This window comes from Cinclus cinclus, unplaced genomic scaffold, assembly GCF_963662255.1.
Source record: "Cinclus cinclus unplaced genomic scaffold, bCinCin1.1 SCAFFOLD_36, whole genome shotgun sequence".
NCBI classification, from domain to species: domain Eukaryota; kingdom Metazoa; phylum Chordata; class Aves; order Passeriformes; family Cinclidae; genus Cinclus; species Cinclus cinclus.
Genome location: NW_026912055.1, coordinates 2,534,162 through 2,551,181, shown reverse-complemented (window position 1 = coordinate 2,551,181; position 17,020 = coordinate 2,534,162).

Sequence of the window (17,020 nt, the reverse complement as noted above, 5' to 3'; positions counted from 1 at the left end):
TGCCTGACCGGGGATTTCACACACAAAAATTCCAGATGGTCGAGGATTTCTCCCAGACCAAAGCTGCCCCTTTCTCCAAACCTGGCTGCCATTGGAGTGCCAAACGTGCCCTCCAAAATGACATCTGCCAAGTTGGGTCTTGACTTTGTGTTCCTGTGCAAAAGTGCCACCTTACAGAGCCAACTTGCCTGTGGCCTGACCAGGGATTTTACACACAAAAATTCCAGATGGTCGAGGATTTCTCCCAGACCAAAGCTGCCCCTTTCTCCAAACCTGGCTGCCATTTGAGTGCCAAACGTGCCCTCCAAAATGACATCTGCCAAGTGGGCTCTGGACTTTTCCTACCTGTGCAAATGGCCACCTTACAGAGCCAACTTGCCTGTGACCTGACCGGGGATTTCACACACAAAAATTCCAGATGGTCGAGGATTTCTCGAAGACCAAAGCTGCCCCTTTCTCCAAACCTGGCTGCCATTTGAGTGCCAAACGTGCCCTCCAAAATGACATCTGCCAAGTGGGCGGTGGAATTTTCCTTCCTGTGAAAATTGCCACCTTACAGAGCCAACGTGCCTGTGACCTGACCGGGGATTTCACACACAAAAATTCCAGATGGTCGAGGATTTCTCCCAGACCAAAGCTGCCCCTTTCTCCAAACCTGGCTGCCATTGGAGTGCCAAACGTGCCCTCCAAAATGACATCTGCCAAGTGGGCGCTGGACTTTTCCTTCCTGTGAAAATTGCCACCTTACAGAGCCAACTTGCCTGTGACCTGACCGGGGATTTTACACACAAAAATTCCAGATGGTCGAGGATTTCTCCCAGACCAAAGCTGCCCCTTTCTCCAAACCTGGCTGCCATTGGAGTGCCAAACGTGCCCTCCAAAATGACATCTGCCAAGTTGGGTCTTGACTTTGTCTTCCTGTGCAAAAGTGCCACCTTACAGAGCCAACTTGCCTGTGGCCTGACCAGGGATTTTACACACAAAAATTCCAGATGGTCAAGGATTTCTCCCAGAGCAAAGCTGCCCCTTTCTCCAAACCTGGCTGCCATTTGAGTGCCAAACGTGCCCTCTAAAATGACATCTGCCAAGTGGGCTCAGGACTTTTTTTTCCTGGGCAAAAGTGCCACCTTACAGAGACAACTTGCCTGTGGCCTGACCAGGGATTTCACACACAAAAATTCCAGATGGTCGAGGATTTCTCCCAGACCAAAGATGCCTATTTCTCCACACCTGGCTGTCATTTGAGTGCAAAACGTGCCCTCCAAAATGACATCTGCCAAGTTGGGTCTTGATTTTGTCTGCCTGTGCAAAAGTGCCACCTTACAGAGCCAACTTGCCTGTGGCCTGACCAGGGATATTACACACAAAAATTCCAGATGGTCGAGGATTTCTCCCAGAGCAAAGCTGCCCCTTTCTCCAAACCTGGCTGCCATTTGAGTGCCAAACGTGCCCTCCAAAATGACATCTGCCAAATGGGCGCTGGAATTTTCCTTCCTGTGAAAATTGCCACCTTACAGAGCCAACTTGCCTGTTGCCTGACCGGGGATTTCACACACAAAAATTCCAGATGGTCGAGGATTTCTCCCAGACCAAAGCTGCCCCTTTCTCCAAACCTGGCTGCCATTTGAGTGCCAAACGTGCCCTCCAAAATGACATCTGCCAAGTGGGCGCTGGAATTTTTCTTCCTGTGCAAAATTGCCACCTTACAGAGCCAACGTGCCTGTGACCTGACCGGGGATTTTACACACAAAAATTCCAGATGGTCGAGGATTTCTCCCAGACCAAAGCTGCCCCTTTCTCCAAACCTGGCTGCCATTTGAGTGCCAAATGTGCCCTCCAAAATGACATCTGGCAAGTGGGCGCTGGACTTTTCCTTCCTGTGAAAATTGCCACCTTACAGAGCCAACGTGCCTGTGACCTGACCGGGGATTTTACACACAAAAATTCCAGATGGTCGAGGATTTCTCCCAGACCAAAGCTGCCCCTTTCTCCAAACCTGGCTGCCATTTGAGTGCCAAACGTGCCCTCTAAAATGACATCTGCCAAGTGGGCGCTGGACTTTTCCTTCCGGTGAAAATTGCCACCTTATAGAGCCAACTTGCCTGTGGCCTGACCGGGGATTTTACACACAAAAATGCCAGATGGTCGAGGATTTCTCCCAGACCAAAGATGCCTATTTCTCCACACCTGGCTGCCATTAGAGTGCCAAACGTGCCCTCCAAAATGACATCTGCCAAGTTGGGTCCTGACTTTGTCTTCCTGTGCAAAAGTGCCACCTTACAGAGCCAACTTGCCTGTGACCTGACCGGGGATTTTACACACAAAAATTCCAGATGGTCGAGGATTTCTCCCAGACCAAAGCTGCCCCTTTCTCCAAACCTGGCTGCCATTTGAGTGCCAAACCTGCCCTCCAAAATGACATCTGCCAAGTGGGCGCTGGACTTTTCCTTGCTGTGAAAATTGCCACCTTACAGAGCCAACTTGCCTGTGCCTGACCGGGGATTTTACACACAAAAATTCCAGATGGTCGAGGATTTCTCCCAGACCAAAGCTGCCCCTTTCTCCAAACCTGGCTGCCACTTGAGTGCCAAATGTGCCCTCCAAAATGACATCTGGCAAGTGGGCACTGGACTTTTCCTTCCTGTGCAAAAGTGCCACCTTACAGAGACAACTTGCCTGTGGCCTGACCGGGGATTTTACACACAAAAATTCCAGATGGTCGAGGATTTCTCCCAGACCAAAGCTGCCCCTTTCTCCAAACCTGGCTGCCATTGGAGTGCCAAACGTGCCCTCCAAAATGACATCTGCCAAGTGGGCGCTGGACTTTTCCTTCCTGTGAAAATTGCCACCTTATAGAGCCAACTTGCCTGTGACCTGACCGGGGATTTTACACACAAAAATTCCAGATGGTCGAGGATTTCTCCCAGACCAAAGCTGCCCCTTTCTCCAAACCTGGCTGCCATTGGAGTGCCAAACGTGCCCTCCAAAATGACATCTGCCAAGTTGGGTCTTGACTTTGTCTTCCTGTGCAAAAGTGCCACCTTACAGAGCCAACTTGCCTGTGGCCTGACCAGGGATTTTACAAACAAAAATTCCAGATGGTCAAGGATTTCTCCCAGACCAAAGCTGCCCCTTTCTCCAAACCTGGCTGCCATTTGAGTGCCAAACGTGCCCTCCAAAATGACATCTGCCAAGTGGGCGCTGGACTTTTCCTTGCTGTGAAAATTGCCACCTTACAGAGCCAACTTGCCTGTGGCCTGACCAGGGATTTCACACACAAAAATTCCAGATGGTCGAGGATTTCTCCCAGACCAAAGATGCCTATTTCTCCACACCTGGCTGTCATTTGAGTGCAAAACGTGCCCTCCAAAATGACATCTGGCAAGTGGGCGCTGGACTTTTCCTTCCTGTGAAAATTGCCACCTTACAGAGCCAACGTGCCTGTGACCTGACCGGGGATTTTACACACAAAAATTCCAGATGGTCGAGGATTTCTCCCAGACCAAAGCTGCCCCTTTCTCCAAACCTGGCTGCCATTGGAGTGCCAAACGTGCCCTCCAAAATGACATCTGGCAAGTTGGGTCTTGATTTTTTCTTCCTGTGCAAAAGTGCCACCTTACAGAGCCAACTTCCCTGTGGCCTGACCAGGGATTTTACACACAAAAATTCCAGATGGTCGAGGATTTCTCCCAGACCAAAGCTGCCCCTTTCTCCAAACCTGGCTGCCATTTGAGTGCCAAACCTGCCCTCCAAAATGACATCTGCCAAGTGGGCGCTGGACTTTTCCTTGCTGTGAAAATTGCCACCTTACAGAGCCAACTTGCCTGTGCCTGACCAGGGATTTCACACACAAAAATTCCAGATGGTCGAGGATTTCTCCCAGACCAAAGATGCCTATTTCTCCACACCTGGCTGTCATTTGAGTGCAAAACGTGCCCTCCAAAATGACATCTGGCAAGTTGGGTCTTGACTTTGTCTTCCTGTGCAAAAGTGCCACCTTACAGAGCCAACTTGCCTGTGGCCTGACCAGGGATATTACACACAAAAATTCCAGATGGTCGAGGATTTCTCCCAGACCAAAGCTGCCCCTTTCTCCAAACCTGGCTGCCATTTGAGTGCCAAACGTGCCCTCCAAAATGACATCTGCCAAATGGGCGCTGGACTTTTCCTTCCTGTGAAAATTGCCACCTTACAGAGCCAACTTGCCTGTGACCTGACCGGGGATTTTACACACAAAAATTCCAGATGGTCGAGGATTTCTCCCAGACCAAAGCTGCCCCTTTCTCCAAACCTGGCTGCCATTGGAGTGCCAAACGTGCCCTCCAAAATGACATCTGCCAAGTGGGCGCTGGACTTTTTATTCCTGTGCAAAAGTGCCACCTTACAGAGACAACTTGTCTGTGGCGTGACCAGGGATTTTACACACAAAAATTTAAGATGGTCGAGGATTTCTCCCAGAGCAAAGCTGCCCCTTTCTCCAAACCTGGCTGCCATTGGAGTGCCAAACGTGCCCTCCAAAATGACATCTGCCAAGTTGGGTCCTGACTTTGTGTTCCTGTGCAAAAGTGCCACCATGCACAGCAATTTGCCTGTGGCCTGACCAGGGATTTTACACACAAAAATTCCAGATGGTCGAGGATTTCTCCCAGACCAAAGCTGCCCCTTTCTCCAAACCTGGCTGCCATTGGAGTGCCAAACGTGCTCTCCAAAATGACATCTGGCAAGTTGGGCCTTGACTTTGTCTTCCTGTGCAAAAGTGCCACCTTACAGAGCCAACTTGCCTGTGGCCTGACCAGGGATTTTACACACAAAAATTCCAGATGGTCGAGGATTTCTCCCAGAGCAAAGCTGCCCCTTTCTCCAAACCTGGCTGCCATTGGAGTGCCAAACGTGCCCTCTAAAATGACATCTGCCAAGTGGGCTCAGGACTTTTTATTCCTGGGCAAAAGTGCCACCTTACAGAGACAACTTGTCTGTGGCGTGACCAGGGATTTTACACACAAAAATTCCAGATGGTCGAGGATTTCTCCCAGACCAAAGATGCCTATTTCTCCACACCTGGCTGTCATTTGAGTGCAAAACGTGCCCTCCAAAATGACATCTGGCAAGTTGGGTCTTGATTTTGTCTGCCTGTGCAAAAGTGCCACCTTACAGAGCCAACTTGCCTGTGGCCTGACCAGGGATATTACACACAAAAATTCCAGATGGTCGAGGATTTCTCCCAGAGCAAAGCTGCCCCTTTCTCCATACCTGGCTGCCATTTGAGTGCCAAACGTGCCCTCCAAAATGACATCTGCCAAATGGGCACTTGAATTTTCCTTCCTGTGCAAATTCCCACCTTACAGAGCCAACTTGCCTGTTGCCTGACCGGGGATTTCACACACAAAAATTCCAGATGGTCGAGGATTTCTCCCAGACCAAAGCTGCCCCTTTCTCCAAACCTGGCTGCCATTTGAGTGCCAAACGTGCCCTCCAAAATGACATCTGCCAAGTGGGCGCTGGACTTTTCCTTCCTGTGCAAATTGCCACCTTACAGAGCCAACGTGCCTGTGACCTGACCGGGGATTTTACACACAAAAATTCCAGATGGTCGAGGATTTCTCCCAGACCAAAGCTGCCCCTTTCTCCAAACCTGGCTGCCATTGGAGTGCCAAACGTGCCCTCCAAAATGACATCTGCCAAGTGGGCTCATGACTTTTTATTCCTGTGCAAAAGTGCCACCTTACAGAGACAACTTGTCTGTGGCGTGACCAGGGATTTTACACACAAAAATTTAAGATGGTCGAGGATTTCTCCCAGACCAAAGCTGCCCCTTTCTCCAAACCTGGCTGCCATTGGAGTGCCAAACGTGCCCTCCAAAATGACATCTGCCAAGTTGGGTCTTGACTTTGTGTTCCTGTGCAAAAGTGCCACCATGCACAGTAATTTGCCTGTGGCCTGACCAGGGATTTTACACACAAAAATTCCAGATGGTCGAGGATTTCTCCCAGAGCAAAGCTGCCCCTTTCTCCAAACCTGGCTGCCATTTGAGTGCCAAACCTGCCCTCCAAAATGACATCTGCCAAGTGGGCGCTGGACTTTTCCTTGCTGTGAAAATTGCCACCTTACAGAGCCAACTTGCCTGTGCCTGACCAGGGATTTCACACACAAAAATTCCAGATGGTCGAGGATTTCTCCCAGACCAAAGATGCCTATTTCTCCACACCTGGCTGTCATTTGAGTGCAAAACGTGCCCTCCAAAATGACATCTGGCAAGTTGGGTCTTGAATTTGTCTTCCTGTGCAAAAGTGCCACCTTACAGAGCCAACTTGCCTGTGGCCTGACCAGGGATATTACACACAAAAATTCCAGATGGTCGAGGATTTCTCCCAGACCAAAGCTGCCCCTTTCTCCAAACCTGGCTGCCATTGGAGTGCCAAACGTGCCCTCCAAAATGACATCTGCCAAGTGGGCGCTGGACTTTTCCTTGCTGTGAAAATTGCCACCTTACAGAGCCAACTTGCCTGTTGCCTGACCGGGGATTTCACACACAAAAATTCCAGATGGTCGAGGATTTCTCCCAGACCAAAGCTGCCCCTTTCTCCAAACCTGGCTGCCATTGGAGTGCCAAACGTGCTCTCCAAAATGACATCTGGCAAGTTGGGTCTTGACTTTGTCTTCCTGTGCAAAAGTGCCACCTTACAGAGCCAACTTGCCTGTGGCCTGACCAGGGATTTTACACACAAAAATTCCAGATGGTCGAGGATTTCTCCCAGACCAAAGCTGCCCCTTTCTCCAAACCTGGCTGCCATTGGAGTGCCAAACGTTCCCTCCAAAATGACATCTGCCAAGTGGGCGCTGGACTTTTCCTTCCTGTGCAAATTCCCACCTTACAGAGCCAACTTGCCTGTGACCTGACCGGGGATTTTACACACAAAAATTCCAGATGGTCGAGGATTTCTCCCAGACCAAAGCTGCCCCTTTCTCCAAACCTGGCTGCCATTTGAGTGCCAAACGTGCCCTCTAAAATGACATCTGCCAAGTGGGCGCTGGACTTTTCCTTCCGGTGAAAATTGCCACCTTACAGAGCCAACTTGCCTGTGACCTGACCGGGGATTTTACACACAAAAATTCCAGATGGTCGAGGATTTCTCCCAGACCAAAGATGCCTATTTCTCCAAACCTGGCTGCCATTTGAGTGCCAAACGTGCCCTCCAAAATGACATCTGGCAAGTGGGCGCTGGAATTTTTCTTCCTGTGCAAAAGTGCCACCTTACAGAGACAACTTGCCTGTGGCCTGACCGGGGATTTTACACACAAAAATTCCAGATGGTCGAGGATTTCTCCCAGACCAAAGCTGCCCCTTTCTCCAAACCTGGCTGCCATTGGAGTGCCAAACGTGCCCTCCAAAATGACATCTGCCAAGTGGGCGCTGGACTTTTCCTTCCTGTGCAAATTGCCACCTTACAGAGACAACTTGCCTGTGGCCTGACCGGGGATTTTACACACAAAAATTCGGATGGTCGAGGATTTCTCCCAGACCAAAGCTGCCCCTTTCTCCAAACCTGGCTGCCATTGGAGTGCCAAACGTGCCCTCCAAAATGACATCTGCCAAGTTGGGTCTTGACTTTGTGTTCCTGTGCAAAAGTGCCACCTTACAGAGCCAACTTGCCTGTGGCCTGACCAGGGATTTTACACACAAAAATTCCAGATGGTCGAGGATTTCTCCCAGACCAAAGCTGCCCCTTTCTCCAAACCTGGCTGCCATTTGAGTGCCAAACGTGCCCTCCAAAATGACATCTGCCAAGTGGGCTCTGGACTTTTCCTACCTGTGCAAATGGCCACCTTACAGAGCCAACTTGCCTGTGACCTGACCGGGGATTTCACACACAAAAATTCCAGATGGTCGAGGATTTCTCGAAGACCAAAGCTGCCCCTTTCTCCAAACCTGGCTGCCATTTGAGTGCCAAACGTGCCCTCCAAAATGACATCTGCCAAGTGGGCGGTGGAATTTTCCTTCCTGTGAAAATTGCCACCTTACAGAGCCAACGTGCCTGTGACCTGACCGGGGATTTCACACACAAAAATTCCAGATGGTCGAGGATTTCTCCCAGACCAAAGCTGCCCCTTTCTCCAAACCTGGCTGCCATTGGAGTGCCAAACGTGCCCTCCAAAATGACATCTGCCAAGTGGGCGCTGGACTTTTCCTTCCTGTGAAAATTGCCACCTTACAGAGCCAACTTGCCTGTGACCTGACCGGGGATTTTACACACAAAAATTCCAGATGGTCGAGGATTTCTCCCAGACCAAAGCTGCCCCTTTCTCCAAACCTGGCTGCCATTGGAGTGCCAAACGTGCCCTCCAAAATGACATCTGCCAAGTTGGGTCTTGACTTTGTCTTCCTGTGCAAAAGTGCCACCTTACAGAGCCAACTTGCCTGTGGCCTGACCAGGGATTTTACACACAAAAATTCCAGATGGTCAAGGATTTCTCCCAGAGCAAAGCTGCCCCTTTCTCCAAACCTGGCTGCCATTTGAGTGCCAAACGTGCCCTCTAAAATGACATCTGCCAAGTGGGCTCAGGACTTTTTTTTCCTGGGCAAAAGTGCCACCTTACAGAGACAACTTGCCTGTGGCCTGACCAGGGATTTCACACACAAAAATTCCAGATGGTCGAGGATTTCTCCCAGACCAAAGATGCCTATTTCTCCACACCTGGCTGTCATTTGAGTGCAAAACGTGCCCTCCAAAATGACATCTGCCAAGTTGGGTCTTGATTTTGTCTGCCTGTGCAAAAGTGCCACCTTACAGAGCCAACTTGCCTGTGGCCTGACCAGGGATATTACACACAAAAATTCCAGATGGTCGAGGATTTCTCCCAGAGCAAAGCTGCCCCTTTCTCCAAACCTGGCTGCCATTTGAGTGCCAAACGTGCCCTCCAAAATGACATCTGCCAAATGGGCGCTGGAATTTTCCTTCCTGTGAAAATTGCCACCTTACAGAGCCAACTTGCCTGTTGCCTGACCGGGGATTTCACACACAAAAATTCCAGATGGTCGAGGATTTCTCCCAGACCAAAGCTGCCCCTTTCTCCAAACCTGGCTGCCATTTGAGTGCCAAACGTGCCCTCCAAAATGACATCTGCCAAGTGGGCGCTGGAATTTTTCTTCCTGTGCAAAATTGCCACCTTACAGAGCCAACGTGCCTGTGACCTGACCGGGGATTTTACACACAAAAATTCCAGATGGTCGAGGATTTCTCCCAGACCAAAGCTGCCCCTTTCTCCAAACCTGGCTGCCATTTGAGTGCCAAATGTGCCCTCCAAAATGACATCTGGCAAGTGGGCGCTGGACTTTTCCTTCCTGTGCAAATTGCCACCTTACAGAGACAACTTGCCTGTGGCCTGACCGGGGATTTTACACACAAAAATTCCAGATGGTCGAGGATTTCTCCCAGACCAAAGCTGCCCCTTTCTCCAAACCTGGCTGCCATTGGAGTGCCAAACGTTCCCTCCAAAATGACATCTGGCAAGTTGGGTCTTGATTTTCTGTTCCTGTGCAAAAGTGCCACCATACAGAGACAACTTGCCTGAGGCCTGACTGGGGATTTTACACACAAAAATTCCAGATGGTCGAGGATTTCTCCCAGACCAAAGCTGCCCCTTTCTCCAAACCTGGCTGCCATTGGAGTGCCAAACGTGCCCTCCAAAATGACATCTGCCAAGTGGGCGCTGGACTTTTCCTTCCTGTGAAAATTGCCACCTTACAGAGCCAACTTGCCTGTGACCTGACCGGGGATTTTACACACAAAAATTCCAGATGGTCGAGGATTTCTCCCAGACCAAAGCTGCCCCTTTCTCCAAACCTGGCTGCCATTGGAGTGCCAAACGTGCCCTCCAAAATGACATCTGCCAAGTTGGGTCTTGACTTTGTCTTCCTGTGCAAAAGTGCCACCTTACAGAGCCAACTTGCCTGTGGCCTGACCAGGGATTTTACACACAAAAATTCCAGATGGTCAAGGATTTCTCCCAGACCAAAGCTGCCCCTTTCTCCAAACCTGGCTGCCATTTGAGTGCCAAATGTGCCCTCCAAAATGACATCTGGCAAGTGGGCGCTGGACTTTTCCATCCTGTGCAAATTCCCACCTTACAGAGCCAACTTGCCTGTGGCCTGACCGGGGATTTCACACACAAAAATTCCAGATGGTCGAGGATTTCTCCCAGACCAAAGCTGCCCCTTTCTCCAAACCTGGCTGCCATTGGAGTGCCAAACGTGCCCTCTAAAATGACATCTGCCAAGTGGGCGCTGGACTTTTCCTTCCGGTGAAAATTGCCACCTTACAGAGCCAACTTGCCTGTGACCTGACCGGGGATTTTACACACAAAAATTCCAGATGGTCGAGGATTTCTCCCAGACCAAAGACGCCTCTTTCTCCAAACCTGGCTGCCATTTGAGTGCCAAACGTGCCCTCCAAAATGACATCTGGCAAGTGGGCGCTGGAATTTTTCTTCCTGTGCAAAAGTGCCACCTTACAGAGCCAACTTGCCTGTGGCCTGACCGGGATATTAAACACAAAAATTCCAGATGGTCGAGGATTTCTCCCAGACCAAAGCTGCCCCTTTCTCCAAACCTGGCTGCCATTTGAGTGCCAAACCTGCCCTCCAAAATGACATCTGCCAAGTGGGCGCTGGAATTTTCCTACCTGTGAAAATTGCCACCATACAGAGCCAACTTGCCTGTGACCTGACCGGGGATTTTACACACAAAAATTCCAGATGGTCGAGGATTTCTCCCAGACCAAAGCAGCCCGTTCCTCCATACCTAGCTGCCATTTGAGTGCCAAACCTGCCCTCCTAAATGACATCTGCCAAGTGGGCACTGGACTTTTCCTTCCTGTGCAAATGGCCATCTTACAGAGACAACTTGATTGTGGCCTGACCGGGGATTTTACACACAAAAATTCCAGATGGTCGAGGATTTCTCCCAGACCAAAGCTGCCCCTTTCTCCAAACCTGGCTGCCATTTGAGTGCCAAACGTGCCCTCCAAAATGACATCTGCCAAATGGGCGCTGGACTTTTCCTTCCTGTGAAAATTGCCACCTTACAGAGCCAACTTGCCTGTGACCTGACCGGGGATTTTACACACAAAAATTCCAGATGGTCGAGGATTTCTCCCAGACCAAAGCTGCCCCTTTCTCCAAACCTGGCTGCCATTGGAGTGCCAGACGTGCTCTCCAAAATGACATCTGGCAAGTTGGGTCTTGATTTTGTCTTCCTGCGCAAAAGTGCCACCTTACAGAGCCAACTTGCCTGTGGCCTGACCAGGGATTTTACACAATAAAATTCCAGATGGTCGAGGATTTCTCCCAGACCAAAGCTGCCCCTTTCTCCAAACCTGGCTGCCATTTGAGTGCCAAACGTGCCCTCCAAAATGACATCTGCCAAGTGGGCGCTGGAATTTTCCTTCCTGTGAAAATTGCCACCTTACAGAGCCAACTTGCCTGTTGCCTGACCGGGGATTTCACACACAAAAATTCCAGATGGTCGAGGATTTCTCCCAGACCAAAGCTGCCCCTTTCTCCAAACCTGGCTGCCATTTGAGTGCCAAACGTGCCCTCCAAAATGACATCTGCCAAGTGGGCTCATGACTTTTTATTCCTGGGCAAAAGTGCCACCTGCCAGAGACAACTTGTCTGTGGCGTGACCAGGGATTTTACACACAAAAATTTAAGATGGTCGAGGATTTCTCCCAGACCAAAGCTGCCCCTTTCTCCAAACCTGGCTGCCATTTGAGTGCCAAACGTGCCCTCCAAAATGACATCTGGCAAGTGGGCGCTGGAATTTTTCTTCCTGTGCAAAAGTGCCACCTTACAGAGCCAACTTGCCTGTGGCCTGACCGGGATATTAAACACAAAAATTCCAGATGGTCGAGGATTTCTCCCAGACCAAAGCTGCCCCTTTCTCCAAACCTGGCTGCCATTTGAGTGCCAAACCTGCCCTCCAAAATGACATCTGCCAAGTGGGCGCTGGAATTTTCCTACCTGTGAAAATTGCCACCTTACAGAGCCAACTTGCCTGTGACCTGACCGGGGATTTTACACACAAACATTCCAGATGGTCGAGGATTTCTCCCAGACCAAAGCAGCCCGTTCCTCCATACCTAGCTGCCATTTGAGTGCCAAACCTGCCCTCCTAAATGACATCTGCCAAGTGGGCACTGGACTTTTCCTTCCTGTGCAAATGGCCACCTTACAGAGACAACTTGATTGTGGCCTGACCGGGGATTTTACACACAAAAATTCCAGATGGTCGAGGATTTCTCCCAGACCAAAGCTGCCCCTTTCTCCAAACCTGGCTGCCATTTGAGTGCCAAACGTGCCCTCCAAAATGACATCTGCCAAATGGGCGCTGGACTTTTCCTTCCTGTGAAAATTGCCACCTTAACAGAGCCAACTTGCCTGTGACCTGACCGGGGATTTTACACACAAAAATTCCAGATGGTCGAGGATTTCTCCCAGACCAAAGCTGCCCCTTTCTCCAAACCTGGCTGCCATTGGAGTGCCAAACGTGCCCTCCAAAATGACATCTGCCAAGTGGGCGCTGGAGTTTTCCTACCTGTGAAAATTGCCACCTTACAGAGCCAACTTGCCTGTGACCTGACCGGGGATTTTACACACAAAAATTCCAGATGGTCGAGGATTTCTCCCAGACCAAAGATGCCCCTTTCTCCAAACCTGGCTGCCATTGGAGTGCCAGATGTGCTCTCCAAAATGACATCTGGCAAGTTGGGTCTTGATTTTGTCTTCCTGCACAAAAGTGCCACCTTACAGAGCCAACTTGCCTGTGGCCTGACCAGGGATTTTACACACAAAAATTCCAGATGGTCGAGGATTTCTCCCAGACCAAAGCTGCCCCTTTCTCCAAACCTGGCTGCCATTTGAGTGCCAAACGTGCCCTCCAAAATGACATCTGCCAAGTGGGCGCTGGAATTTTCCTTGCTGTGAAAATTGCCACCTTACAGAGCCAACTTGCCTGTTGCCTGACCGGGGATTTCACACACAAAAATTCCAGATGGTCGAGGATTTCTCCCAGACCAAAGCTGCCCCTTTCTCCAAACCTGGCTGCCATTTGAGTGCCAAACGTGCCCTCCAAAATGACATCTGCCAAATGGGCACTGGAATTTTCCTTCCTGTGCAAATTCCCACCTTATAGAGCCAACTTGCCTGTGACCTGACCGGGGATTTCACACACAAAAATTCCAGATGGTCGAGGATTTCTCCCAGACCAAAGACGCCTCTTTCTCCAAACCTGGCTGCCATTTTAGTGCCAAACGTGCCCTCCAAAATGACATCTGCCAAGTGGGCGCTGGAATTTTTCTTCCTGTGCAAAAGTGCCACCATACAGAGCCAACTTGCCTGTGGCCTGACCGGGATATTATACACAAAAATTCCAGATGGTCGAGGATTTCTCCCAGAGCAAAGCTGCCCCTTTCTCCAAACCTGGCTGCCATTGGAGTGCCAAACGTGCCCTCCAAAATGACATCTGCCAAGTTGGGTCCTGACTTTGTGTTCCTGTGCAAAAGTGCCACCATGCACAGCGAATTTGCCTGTGGCCTGACCAGGGATTTTACACACAAAAATTTCAGATGGTCGAGGATTTCTACCAGACCAAAGATGCCTATTTCTCCACACCTGGCTGTCATTTGAGTGCAAAACGTGCCCTCCAAAATGACATCTGGCAAGTTGGGTCTTGACTTTGTCTTCCTGTGCAAAAGTGCCACCTTACAGAGACAACTTGCCTGTGACCTGACCGGGGATTTTACACACAAAAATTTAAGATGGTCGAGGATTTCTCCCAGACCAAAGCTGCCCCTTTCTCCAAACCTGGCTGCCATTGGAGTGCCAAACGTGCCCTCTAAAATGACATCTGCCAAGTGGGCGCTGGACTTTTCCTTCCTGTGCAAAAGTGCCACCTTACAGCGCCAACTTGCCTGTGACCTGACCGGGGATTTTACACACAAAAATTCCAGATGGTCGAGGATTTCTCCCAGACCAAAGACGCCTCTTTCTCCAAACCTGGCTGCCATTTGAGTGCCAAACGTGCCCTCCAAAATGACATCTGCCAAATGGGCGCTGGACTTTTCCTTCCTGTGAAAATTGCCACCTTACAGAGCCAACGTGCCTGTGACCTGACCGGGGATTTTACACACAAAAATTCCAGATGGTCGAGGATTTCTCCCAGACCAAAGCTGCCCCTTTCTCCAAACCTGGCTGCCATTGGAGTGCCAAACGTGCCCTCCAAAATGACATCTGCCAAGTTGGGTCTTGACTTTGTGTTCCTGTGCAAAAGTGCCACCTTACAGAGCCAACTTGCCTGTGGCCTGACCAGGGATTTTACACACAAAAATTCCAGATGGTCAAGGATTTCTCCCAGACCAAAGCTGCCCCTTTCTCCAAACCTGGCTGCCATTTGAGTGCCAAATGTGCCCTCCAAAATGACATCTGGCAAGTGGGCACTGGACTTTTCCTTCCTGTGCAAAAGTGCCACCTTACAGAGACAACTTGCCTGTGGCCTGACCGGGGATTTTACACACAAAAATTCCAGATGGGCGAGGATTTCTCCCAGACCAAAGCTGCCCCTTTCTCCAAACCTGGCTGCCATTGGAGTGCCAAACGTGCCCTCCAAAATGACATCTGCCAAGTGGGCGCTGGACTTTTCCTTGCTGTGAAAATTGCCACCTTACAGAGCCAACTTGCCTGTGGCCTGACCAGGGATTTCACACACAAAAATTCCAGATGGTCGAGGATTTCTCCCAGACCAAAGATGCCTATTTCTCCACACCTGGCTGTCATTTGAGTGCAAAACGTGCCCTCCAAAATGACATCTGGCAAGTTGGGTCTTGACTTTGTCTTCCTGTGCAAAAGTGCCACCTTACAGAGCCAACTTGCCTGTTGCCTGACCGGGGATTTCACACACAAAAATTCCAGATGGTCGAGGATTTCTCCCAGACCAAAGCTGCCCCTTTCTCCAAACCTGGCTGCCATTTGAGTGCCAAACGTTCCCTCCAAAATGACATCTGGCAAGTTGGGTCTTGATTTTCTGTTCCTGTGCAAAAGTGCCACCTTACAGAGACAACTTGCCTGTGGCCTGACCGGGGATTTTACACACAAAAATTCCAGATGGGCGAGGATTTCTCCCAGACCAAAGCTGCCCCTTTCTCCAAACCTGGCTGCCATTGGAGTGCCAAACGTGCCCTCCAAAATGACATCTGGCAAGTGGGCGCTGGAATTTTTCTTCCTGTGCAAAAGTGCCACCTTACAGAGCCAACTTGCCTGTGGCCTGACCGGGATATTAAACACAAAAATTCCAGATGGTCGAGGATTTCTCCCAGACCAAAGCTGCCCCTTTCTCCAAACCTGGCTGCCATTTGAGTGCCAAACCTGCCCTCCAAAATGACATCTGCCAAATGGGCACTGGAATTTTCCTTCCTGTGCAAATTCCCACCTTACAGAGCCAACTTGCCTGTTGCCTGACCAGGGATTTCACACACAAAAATTCCAGATGGTCGAGGATTTCTCCCAGACCAAAGATGCCTCTTTCTCCAAACCTGGCTGCCATTTGAGTGCCAAACGTGCCCTCCAAAATGACATCTGCCAAGTGGGCGCTGGAATTTTTCTTCCTGTGCAAAAGTGCCACCATACAGAGCCAACTTGCCTGTGGCCTGACCGGGATATTATACACAAAAATTCCAGATGGTCGAGGATTTCTCCCAGAGCAAAGCTGCCCCTTTCTCCAAACCTGGCTGCCATTGGAGTGCCAAACGTGCCCTCCAAAATGACATCTGCCAAGTTGGGTCCTGACTTTGTGTTCCTGTGCAAAAGTGCCACCATGCACAGCGAATTTGCCTGTGGCCTGACCAGGGATTTTACACACAAAAATTTCAGAGGGTCGAGGATTTCTACCAGACCAAAGATGCCTATTTCTCCACACCTGGCTGTCATTTGAGTGCAAAACGTGCCCTCCAAAATGACATCTGGCAAGTTGGGTCTTGACTTTGTCTTCCTGTGCAAAAGTGCCACCTTACAGAGACAACTTGCCTGTGACCTGACCGGGGATTTTACACACAAAAATTTAAGATGGTCGAGGATTTCTCCCAGACCAAAGCTGCCCCTTTCTCCAAACCTGGCTGCCATTGGAGTGCCAAACGTGCCCTCTAAAATGACATCTGCCACGTTGGGTCCTGACTTTGTCTTCCTGTGCAAAAGTGCCACCTTACAGAGCCAACTTGCCTGTGACCTGACCGGGGATTTTACACACAAAAATTCCAGATGGTCGAGGATTTCTCCCAGACCAAAGCTGCCCCTTTCTCCAAACCTGGCTGCCATTGGAGTGCCAAACGTGCCCTCCAAAATGACATCTGCCAAGTTGGGTCTTGACTTTGTGTTCCTGTGCAAAAGTGCCACCTTACAGAGCCAACTTGCCTGTGGCCTGACCAGGGATTTTACACACAAAAATTCCAGATGGTCAAGGATTTCTCCCAGACCAAAGCTGCCCCTTTCTCCAAACCTGGCTGCCATTTGAGTGCCAAATGTGCCCTCCAAAATGACATCTGGCAAGTGGGCACTGGACTTTTCCTTCCTGTGCAAAAGTGCCACCTTACAGAGACAACTTGCCTGTGGCCTGACCGGGGATTTTACACACAAAAATTCCAGATGGTCGAGGATTTCTCCCAGACCAAAGCTGCCCCTTTCTCCAAACCTGGCTGCCATTGGAGTGCCAAACGTGCCCTCCAAAATGACATCTGCCAAGTGGGCTCTGGACTTTTCCTTCCTGTGAAAATTGCCACCTTATAGAGCCAACTTGCCTGTGACCTGACCGGGGATTTTACACACAAAAATTCCAGATGGTCGAGGATTTCTCCCAGACCAAAGCTGCCCCTTTCTCCAAACCTGGCTGCCATTGGAGTGCCAAACGTGCCCTCCAAAATGACATCTGCCAAGTTGGGTCTTGACTTTGTGTTCCTGTGCAAAAGTGCCACCTTAC